This window comes from Aythya fuligula, chromosome 15 (genome assembly GCF_009819795.1).
Source record: "Aythya fuligula isolate bAytFul2 chromosome 15, bAytFul2.pri, whole genome shotgun sequence".
Classification (NCBI taxonomy): Eukaryota; Metazoa; Chordata; class Aves; order Anseriformes; family Anatidae; genus Aythya; species Aythya fuligula.
This window is the reverse complement of record NC_045573.1, coordinates 13616307-13627624: the sequence shown is the minus strand read 5'-3', so window position 1 is coordinate 13627624 and position 11318 is coordinate 13616307.

The following is an 11318-nucleotide window of genomic DNA, read 5'->3' as shown; positions in this document are numbered from 1 at the left end:
TTTATAGGTAACACATCTGAGTCAGTGCCCATGTTTAGACATTACCCTGACAGATCACTAATCATTTTCTAAAAGCTGTGCACCACTGCCCCGCTTCCCTAGATTTGTAAGCAGGACTGCACTGGGATACCGTAGTGAGATGATAGATTTCAGGTGACACAAGGGGAGGAAGCAAAACATCAGTAAATGTTTCAGCATATCTATCTCTTCATAAGCAGATGTTCTAGCTTAACACGTACCATTAACCCGGAGTACAGTGTGTGCTTTCTTAAAGAGAAATCCAGCCTGCTCAGGGTAGGCAGCTTGGAAAGGCTCCCTTGCCAGCCTGCGTTCTGTCCCCAGAAACTTGAGCCAGAAACTTATTCAAGCAAAACCCTCTCCATGAAAGAGTGGAAGCTGTCTTGCCCTCAGCTTCTAAGGAAGTGTCAGCTTATGGCTTACATGGCCCTGATCCATCTCTTCCTCCCAGTCCTGTTTTGATTACACAAAAGAAAGCCAGAAAGAACAGAGGACGTACCCATCCCTCCTGCTGCCTCAGGAGGTCGTTCCAGGTGTCTGCCAGAGCACTGTCCCGTATCTTTGCTATGAGACAGAGGTGTGCATGTCTGTCACAGCTTCTCAAGCATCCCTGCACACCTGTGCTGAGTTGGCCACGATGCAGCCCGGGGCTGGGTGGCCATGGCCAGCTGCTGGCCCCCTCCCGGCCGGGCTCTCCCTTGCCTCTCAGCAGGACAGGGGAGAGAGTAAGGTGGAGATGCTGGTCAGGATAAAGGCAGGAAGGTCACTTACAAATTACCATCAGAAGCAACAAGGACTCAAGAAATTAAAAAATTAATTTATTGTCAGTTAAAAACAAAGCAGAAACAACAACAAAAACACGTTTCCTCTAACCCTCCTTCTCCCCAGGCTCAGCCTCATGCCTTCCCTCCTGACCTTACCTCCCCCTGCCCGAGCAGGGCTGGGCATGGGGCTGTGCCTGCACCTCCCGGCTGCTCCTTGCCCTGCTCCCCCATGGGCCTGCTCAGCCTGCAGGGGAATCTCTGTGCCTGGAGCCCCTCCTGCCCTGCCCTGGCTGACATCTGTGTCCCCTTGGCACCGAGGGGCTCTGCTGTGCCCTGCGGGACCTGGAGCAGGCTGGGACCAGCAGCGGGCAGCCTCGGGCTTCTCCTCACACAGGCCCCACCGCGGGCACTGCACCCCAGGGCACACGGTAGGACCAGTACAATGCTGCATTGCTAATGTGAAACAGGCTTGCAACTAAATCCCGATGGATGATTGCAACTGCAGAGTGCAGCTAAGAAATAAGCTCTGGGTACCATTGAAGCTGTGGCTTGTGTGCACCTTCTGCTGTCTTACCAGGTCATAGTCTGTGAGGAACTTACTAGAAATATACTGATGGCTTTCCTGGTCAGCGAACTAAATATGTAAGATAAATGTTTCAGGAAAATAAATAAATAATAATTATATATATATATATATAAAGACATTTAAGTGAGAGAAGCAAAGCTCTTGCAGCAGAGAAAGATCCGGGGCTTGCCTCCTTTGTACCTCAGTCAAGTTTCCCTTTGTTGCCTTTTATTATTGTGGTTTTTATGTGTGGTGTTGTTTCTGTGGACTCCAAAAAGGGAAATCAGTGACGTGGGAACTTTCTTTCCTTTGCAACACTCTCTTCAGGTCTTTTAGCCTAAAGCCTTTAGCTCTCTCACCATTCCATGATTCTATGGTGGGGAAGCATGCTGTGGTAAAAGGGCATCAGCCCGCTGTCTTTCAGAGCACACCACACCTCTTCATTCAAGAGGTGCAAGTCCTAGGTCTGTTTGAGGGATTTAAGTAGCTTAAAAACATCAGTAACTCTTCTACGCATACAGCTAGGGGCTGCTTATGCATTTTGGTGAGTCAGCCTCTACTTCCAAACACAGGCTGCCTTTCAGAGCCCAATGCATTCAATCTTCTGACTACTGACTTAATGGCATTAAGGAAAAATAACACAGTTCAAGAAAATCTTTGCACAGAGCAGATTTGTTAACCTATACTAAAGCCCATTCTGGGCACTCTCATTCAGAACTAAAGTGGCTTTAATTCAAGTTGGTGTTTGAGTTAAATCTAAATTAAATTTGAATTTAAATCATTAAATCTGTGCAGGGATTTAGTGTGGTTTACATAATCAATTTTAAGTTCATACCCTTCATTAATTTGGATGACTATCATTCAGTCTTTGCTTACTTAAAAATAGTTCTAATGCATTTATTAATATTATAATAGTCAAACTGGGTTATTCGTGAAGGAACAAGGAGTTTGAGCTTTCTTTGAAGTTTTCACAAAATGAGAGCATATTGCTTAAGAAATTAATTTTGTTCTCATGTATGTTAAGGGCAGAGAGGGCTTTTAATTCCACTTAAGGAGCTTCTGTGTCATGGCAGCCAGTGAAGCCCGAGGAGCACCCACATGGCCACACAGCCGCCCTTCCTGAAGAGGGGCAGCATCTGCTCTGGTTCAGGGCTATGTCCTGCCTGCACTCTGTTCACTCTTGCCCTCTCCCTGCTTTAGTCCTGGAAGTGTCCCCAAGCTGGCATTGTGTTGTGAAGACTGTGTTCAGTAGGTGGTGGTAGGTCTGCAAAGCCTCCTCAGCAAATGTGCTCCCTCAGCCCTACGCAGGCAGGCATAAGCACGGCTCCAGCCCATCTGCTAACCCACCTCTGTGTTATCCCCTTCTGGAGGCAGGGACCAAACTCAGTGGTGTACAGCAAGGCTGGGGCAAGCGACACAACTCCTACCTCCTGAAGCGAAGTGCTAGACTCCAGGAAGGGGACTATGTGGGCGCTTTGGATCCCTCTCTGCCTCGGAGATGGAAGAGCTTTTGAAAAACACAGCCTTTGGTGTAGAAGTCCCTACTTTCTTCCCGTCTCCATGAAATGCCAAACATGTTTGATTTAAATCCCACCTGTCACTAGATTTGAGAGGAATGCGTAGTGGATTCATTTTACAATATCAGAACCAGCTGCTCACAAAAAATAGCTTTCACTCTCCCAAGGTCTACTAATCATTTCAGGAGACAAGCATAGAAGAGGATATCTCAGCTGACACTGGAGAGCACAAATGTTGACACAAATATGAATCTGAATTTTCTGACAGTAGTTGATTGTGTTGCTTTAGAAGGTTTAACAGACATGCCACTCAGCCGACAAGACCCTGTTTAATGCTTCACTTTAAGTATTTGTATGATCTTTGGGGTTGTCAGTTCTGGGAATTACAGTTCTTTGAGAGCAGTTTCAGCAATCTCCGTGTATGTTACACAGGGAAGAGTACAATATCTGTTTCTTTTTCAGGCTGGCCTGCTGGTAATCTGCAATCCCATGGCATCTGCTTTCAAGGGCAGTCAGTAAATCTTTTTAATTCTTTTCCCTGCTTTATAATAATGGCTAGTTTTTGTTGGTACCAAGTGCTCATTACACCAACCAGGTGTGTGCAAAAGCAGCAGTTGTGTTGCATGTGGATGTGTCCCGTCTGTGTGCTCTGGAACTGCATCTCTTGATTGCTCGCTCTTACTTCAGAGCCTCAGACCGAAAATCCCATATTAACCTGTTTTGTACATATTTTAATTTTTAGTGGATCAGGGAAATCCAGTTTCAAACAGTTCAAACAACATTTGAATATTTTTCAATATAGTCTTTTCTCTTTTGTTCAACAAAAGATATTTGGCATGAATTCATAGTCATAGGAGTCCTGGAAGCATATTTTGGGGCAAACAATATTCAGATGAAGGACTAGCTTGTTTCTAACAGAAGTAAACTGCTATGTTACACTTGTTAGGATGCATTTGTATGCTGTTTGCTTCTGGGGATCTGAAATTTCATGGGAATGCAGTGAGAATGATTAAAAATTAAACTTTGTAACTGCTTTATATGTTTGGCATTAATATCATCTTTCATTGTTTTCTAATAGTGATAATTAGGTGTTGCATTACTCTAGGGTAAGCCTTGTAGCACCCCTGGGAAGGCTTTTATGCACAATATAAATACTACTGTACACATAAAACTAAATTTTGTTGAGATACATCCTCCATTGGCTTTGCTTTTTTAATGTTTGCTTTCACCCTTTTCCTCCAGACCCAGAAGATTCTTTTAGAATTTCCCTTCATCAGCTTCTTTTTATTCCTTCTCCACCTGAGCTGCCATTTATCTCAGACCTTTCATTCTGCACCAGTGTCATCCTCACCACATGGGTGGACTTAACCAAGCAGTTAATGCTATTACAGTGCTGGATCCTCCTGTACTGGGCTGTTAGTGCACATCAGCATCAGCAGGGACGGGAGTCTGACAAGCACGTGGGAACTGTCACATAGGGACCAATGTCTGTTGGTCTGTAACTGATATGCTCTCAGTGTCCTGTTAGAATAAATGACTGTAGAGGCAATCTCTCCCCACAGTAAATCTAACAGCAGACATTTGAAGTGCCTAATGGTAAGAACTACGAAAACTGCATTCAGCCTGATTCAGGGGCAGGCTGGGCCATCTCTGCATTGACCAGCACCTTCCTCCCTGAGGAGTCCTCATGGTCACTGGTGCTCTTTAGCGGGGACAAAGAAATAGCAGTCTGGCTGTATGTAATAATAATAAAAGTAATCATAATAAAAGTAGTCATAATAATATAACAATAATAAAAGGTAGGCCGGTATTAATGGAGGTAGGCACATTTTCAGCATTTCTGGGCATCAAGATTTTCTCAACCTAACTTCCAGTTTCCAGTTTAAAATTCCTGGCTGCTCCATGATAATCTGATTTCTTCACAGGTATCTACACAGAGACAGTCTATAAAATGTCCCAAAGTAAGTGAATATTCAATTCTTCCCCTGCCTAGAGTTATAGACATCAGAAAGTTAAATAGATAAGTTAAATACTTAGTGAAGCTGGGAGAAATTCAGTAAGAATAGTGCTGTCATATATGCCTATTTTAGCAATTCTTAGTCATGATTCCTGAATGTTTTAAAGTAGGCCGTGCCTTCCTACTTTCAGGGCTTACAAGACTAAAAAATTCTCTCTAGACAAAACTTGGTGCAGTAGTGATGTACAATAAAGAGGCACCCTGGAGCTCCAGGTGTGTAGCTGATCTAAAGGCCTTGACAACAGGGATACTAATTCTAACTTTCTACAATAGGAAAATAGAGAAAGTGATAATAAATTTAAAGCTACAGGTAGTAACTGTCTGAAAATGGATTGTAAAAGTGAGTCTTCAGTATTAAGAACCCTCTTAAAAAAAAAAAAAAAAAAAAAAAAAAAAGGAAAGAAAAGAAAAAAAATAGATTGCTGAATGTTATTTGTTTAGTATTATTATTGTAGCTGTTATTGTGGTGATCGGCATGAAAGCCTGGAGATGAGTGACCACCTGCTGCTTGTGTTGCTGTTCAATTTGCAAACAGTCAAGTACCATTTGGTTTGTGCCAGCTTGCTGCATTACTTAGCCATAAAAGATATTGTGTAACCTAACAGCAGCTTTTTAACTAAAAATAGGTGTTCTGCTTACATCCAGTAGAAAAGTGGTATTTAGTGATTACAATACAAGGTATTCAGATTCTTTCAGCTGCTTCAAGCGGAAAGAACAGCTTCCTCAGCTACAACAACTGGAGCAAAGCTCCTTAGAGAAAAATTTAGTAACACTAGCAAGCTTGGAGACAAGACAATCGGAGAGATTTACTGCTGCCGTAACACTGAAGGTGGCCTGTGTGACTGTGGGCAAGCCTTTGGATGGGGTTTTGGAAAGGCTGAGCACTTAAAACTCCCCCTGAAGTTCCTGCAGGCCCAGGGTCTGTGTGCTTAGGAAAATCTGGCCCTTAATCTTCAGCATTTCTCTTTGAAACGAGATGAGGGTAAAAGGATCTTTTGTATTGACCTCAGAGAGTCAGGCCAGGCCCTCACTTACAGGGTCCAGTATGAATTCATAGGGTTTTATTTCTTCTGTCATGACAGGTCACCTGTCATTGAGAGAGGACTGTGAGTGCACCTACCTGTACAAGGAAGAGTTGTCTTGTGTTTAGAGAAACTGAGTCAGAGTTCTTGGGAGCTGCTGTTGTATCACACTGTGACTTCTGGCAGGAAAATTCACCTTAGTTTTTCAGTTAACCTGCCTGTAATACTTCTACCACACAAGCATGGTGATAGTTAATTGTTATTTATAAAGTGCTTAGGGATTGCTGGAGATAAAACCCTCCAGAAATTAAAACCACAGTCATTTGCAGCAGCCAGATAGCAGAAGAAATCAGTAGCTGGGCAGACAGACTAGCTGTTCAGATCCCTGTTGCCGCTGCTTGGGCACGGAATGTGTTAAACTGCAGCATGCAGAGATGTTTCTTATTCATTAACACCCTTATTGCATGATGAAAGGGAAGGCAAACTCTGCGACCATTTTGCTGATGTTAAGGATTTCATACACATAATAAATTATACGTGAACATCGTTGCCATGCATCCATCCCAGAATTCAGCCCCTCAGGGACTCAATCATGCTGTTCTCCTGTAGCTAGGAATATCAATGCACCGAAACAATGAGCTAAATCTACACGTATCTCATCAGTGGATGTTATGAAGATAACATAAAAGGGGAGTGAAGGAATGTGGACCTCGCTCCCTACCTGATCGGGGGAGAAGGTTACTGACCTCATCATCTAATGTAATAAACACCATCCAGGTAGGGAGCTATCACAGAGCCCCGAGCAATATGAAGCCCCACGGAATGAGATACAGCACAGTACATGCAACTTTCATAAAGATTTCTGTGTGGGTAGCTTTTGTTTTTGATAGGAAGAAAGGAGGAGGCTGTGTGCCCACTGATGAAATATAGGCCAGCGGCACCGAGCCTTTTCTCACAGCACCCTCGTGTGCTCTCAGCAGAAAATGCTCCGTGTCACTGGGGGAATGCTGTGTCTTTCTGCAACACTGTAACTTGTTGAAAGAACTCATTTAAATTAAATAGGACAGCCAGTACATATTAATTAAGTATCAATTGATTCTTTAAAGAGTACTTATTGAGGGTTCTCAAGTTGGGAAGGGATAAATCTGGCTGTCATGTAATTAATTCAGAATGACACAGGCAGCAAATGCATATTACATGTTTTTCCTCCGAATATTAACTTGTAAAGAATGTTTACATATCCAATTAACATTTAACAAGATAACCTTATATTACGTTAATTAGCTATCTGCTAATTAAAAACGTACCAAAATTAATATAGACATTAGGCAAGTCAGCTGTATAACTGCTTACGCACAAGGGAAAATCAACACAAAATATTTGGAAAAGCTCTTTGAGGCAAAATATGGGAGGGTCTCTCCCCGTTATCTCCCTGACACTGTTTCAGGATACCGGTATCTAGCCAAAGTAAACAAGAATCAGTGGGGTTTACTTTTTCTTACATACACATATAATGATTTGCTCTCTGGGGCCACATCTCATCCCAGTATTGTTGGTCTCCACGGTTTGGGAGCCTTACAGAATTAGATTGGATGCTTTTCTTTGGTTTTGGTCTTAAATGTGGTGGATCAGAAAAGAAAAAAAAAAAAAAAAAAGCGGGGGGGGAGGGGAGAGAGGGATTTAGAGAGCTATCTGACCATGTGAAAGATACCCTCCTTGCAGACTAATAAAATTACCGCTTGGTGCACAGTGAGAGGAGATTTTGGGTGGTTGTCTCTGTCCCTGTGTTTTAAAAGGACAGAAACATTCTTGCCTATTCAAATAAGACATTAAACAGCACAAGTGCAGTTTCCAGCCAGCACGTGGATGTGAATATTTGTCTTTGTGGACAATTCAATGTACTGTAAACATCTAGGAAAGCATCTTGCTCCCATGAGTTTAACAGTTCACTCAATTATGTCTGCCTCATGTGTTTTATTTCTGAGTGTATGTGCATATGGATCTGTGTGTATGTACATATATACACACATGCACCAGTGAGTCTTGTTAAATGATTACTCTTCTTCCCAACTGTAGTACTGATTAAAGTACTTTAAGATAAAGTTGATCTTTTTGATACCATTGCCAAGGCATTTACATTGAAGCATTACAATATTCAGTTTTCATATGAGTTTAATCATAATACACAATATATGGATATAATTTAATCACTTTAAGATTTTTAAGACCTATGTAGTTCAAAACCTGATAAGCAATAATAAAAGTAAAGAAGAGCTAAAGTGAAACACAGGGAGCATTAAAATTATAGAAGGAAAAAAATAAGAAAGATAAAATAAACAGCGAGATGTAACAGTGAAGGGGAGTGGAGGAGGATGCCACAGAAAGTGCGTAGGAAAGAGACTGGTGTGGGAACAGGGAAGGAGGTGGAAGGTATGTGCTAAATTACTGGAAAAAGCTGAAAATAGGAAGTGATTTTGTGGGGGTTAGGAGCAATCAGCAGGAAGGCAAGGAGGGCATGGGAGGGAAAGACACGTCATGTTCTTGTAGTGGAACTGACTGTGCTAATACCCCTTCTAAGCCTTGCAGCCCACCCCTTGTAAATGAGATGTTTTCAGAAGCCTGAGAAGAATCAGGTTGAGATGACAGCCTATGTGGTCAAAAAAAAAAGGCTGGATATAGTCTGTGTCCCCTCTCTGCCTCCTGTGGCTCTCTGAATCTCCCAAGAAGGCACAGTCCTCTCAAGCTTTTTCAGTGTACCTAGATATAGGAACTATGAAAAACTTCAAGAGAGGAGAAGAAAATGCAGAAGGGAAGTCTCTGAAAGAAGCACAGGCTGGCCTGTGTGCACATGGTGACCTTTGAGCAAATAGTTCTCTTAATAGCAAGACAGTTTGCTCTGAAAAACACGGGACCCTCTCCACTATGTGGAATGCAGTACATGGAAATAAAACTGACAGAAACTGTCTAATCTCAGCTACAGCAGCGATATAGTGAGCTTAAGAGGAAGCAAATGTCTGTAGAGAACAAGAGGACTACAGACTCGGGGGGGAGGAGGGCATAAGAAGCACTGAGCTTCCAGAGAAATAAAACAATGCAAGCATGGAAGCAGTTGAAGCAAGTATTGATTCTGTGTGCACAGCTGAACATGACATATACAGATAAAAAAGCAAATATATATTTACAGGGACAAGACGGAAGATGCTGATGTCAGGAGTTCTTCCTGAAAAACTGTGGAAGCTGTTCCAACCAGCTGTGAGTCAGCAAAGAAAGGGACCGTCATGATAAGGTGTTTGGTGTGTGGTTGTTAACTTCTGGTGGGACTTCTTTGGAGTGAAGAAGGGGAAAGTCAAGCTGGGCACCAAGCATCATCAACTAGCTGTTTCCTATCAGTAGAGCAGGTTTTCTAGAAATTTGAAGCAGAGCCCCCATGAAACCGTAAGAAATGCAGTAAATGATCCTCATCGGGTTATGGTGAGTGGTGACCTGAGTCTGCAGAGAGGCAACACTACAGCTCGCTTCTGGTTAAGTACAGTGTGGTTGGAGGTGCGGTATGATGTATCTCAGGGCAGACAAGGAGTCACAGTGATTCGGATCCAGAGCCAAAAGCATTTGCTCCAAATGCGTTGACAGAAACAGAAAGGGGACAGATAGAAGAGGAGGTTTTGGCTGTGGTGTCTGGAACAGAACAGTTCTGTGACTGGCTTTTGGCACCAAGTGGGTGTGCTGGCTGATCACAAGCTGTTAGAAAGTGTGATGAAGAAACAAATGCTCAGTGCTTCCATACAACTACAGACAGAAGCACTTTCATGTAAGGTAAAGGCATAATTTGGGAGATCCATTCCTGAAGGCAGACTTGAGTGGAAAGGATATCCTCATCCCATGGAAAGGAAGGAGTTACTGGTTGTTTGGATGTCTGAGACGAGCATGACAGTGGACACAAGAGACTTCTAGCCAGAAGGAAACCATTTTTCACTTCTCTTACAGAGGCACAGGAAAAGACACCGAGTAGGCCTTCATGTTTCTAATGACAAGCTGCTAAACGCTGATTTTGGAACTGTAAGGACCAAATGCATTACATCAATGAAGTGCACAGGAATTCTAAGTTACACTCCACACAATTTGTGATTGTTATCTAGGACTGTTACCTAGTTTGTGATTCTAGAATACTCTTAAGAGGAAAAACATTTTTTTGGAAGAAGGGTTTAAATGAGTAACTTAATCTGAGGCCTCTTCAGTAACCTTAGAAGGCTTTTACCAGCTTCTGGGAAGACTAGTTTTGTCCTTCACCAGATGTCCTGCAAAATTCAGCTTTTAACTGTGTGTGTGACATGCTTCTTGAGGACCTTTGGTAGTACACCATTGCTCAGTGATCAGTAAGACATTCTTTACTAGCAACACATCTAATAGGTTTTGTGTCTCTAAAAGACTGCTTCAAAACCATGGAAACCATTGTACATTACCATTCAGATTCTAAATCCCTGCAACCTTTGGAGAGTTCGAACACCTAATCGGGAAACAGCAATCAAGTAACAGGCATCTACGTTTCTGAATTCTGTTCCCAGATCTGGGATAGAAATACTGGTTTACATGTGAAAGAAACTGTCAGATAACTGGGAATGGGGGACAATGTGAGATTTTGGAGAGCTTCTGATTCTTTTATTCTGGCTTGAGACTGGTTTGAGACTTGTGACCAGCTTAGAAAACCTCAGTACAGCCTCTGAACTACTGGTATCTTTCTTAGGGGTGTTCTGCCTCTCTGTTTTGGGGTGAAGGGTGGTCTGGGTTTTTTGGGGGCGATGTTAGTATTCAGATAATTTCAGGCAGTGAGCTGAAGTAATAATTGTCATTTATTAGGCCTTTTTTTTTTTTTTTTTTTTTTTTTTTTTTTTTTTTGCTTTAATTCTGCCAGTCTGTTACCGTATGTTACTTATTTGAGTTTTGCAGTCTCTCTGGGTACCATTTTCCACATCTGAACAAGAGACATAATGATAGCTACCTTACAGGTGAATCATGAAGAATAGTTATGTTCATGATTGTAAAATACTTTCAAGACACTGAGTATCTTGGCTTAGCTTATAAAACCGTTTGCTATTATTAGATGTTCTCATTTCCAGAGATATGCACGAATATTTTAAAACAAAGTAGGTGAGCTGCTGTTCACCCTTAAAAGATTATGTATGTACATAAACTGCTTGATTCCTCAGTTCTTAGCTCTATCCATGGTCTTATATTCCTACCAATCACAAAAATTGCACACTGAAGGATTTTAAATTGTATCTCTGCTTGGGGGGGGGGATTAAAGGACCCTGGAAACAAGAGGGCAGGAAGGCAAATGGAAGGAGACAAATAATAACACCATTCACTTCTAACACAAAAGCATTTCTTACCTCTCAGGTGTTTAAAACTTAGAGCAAT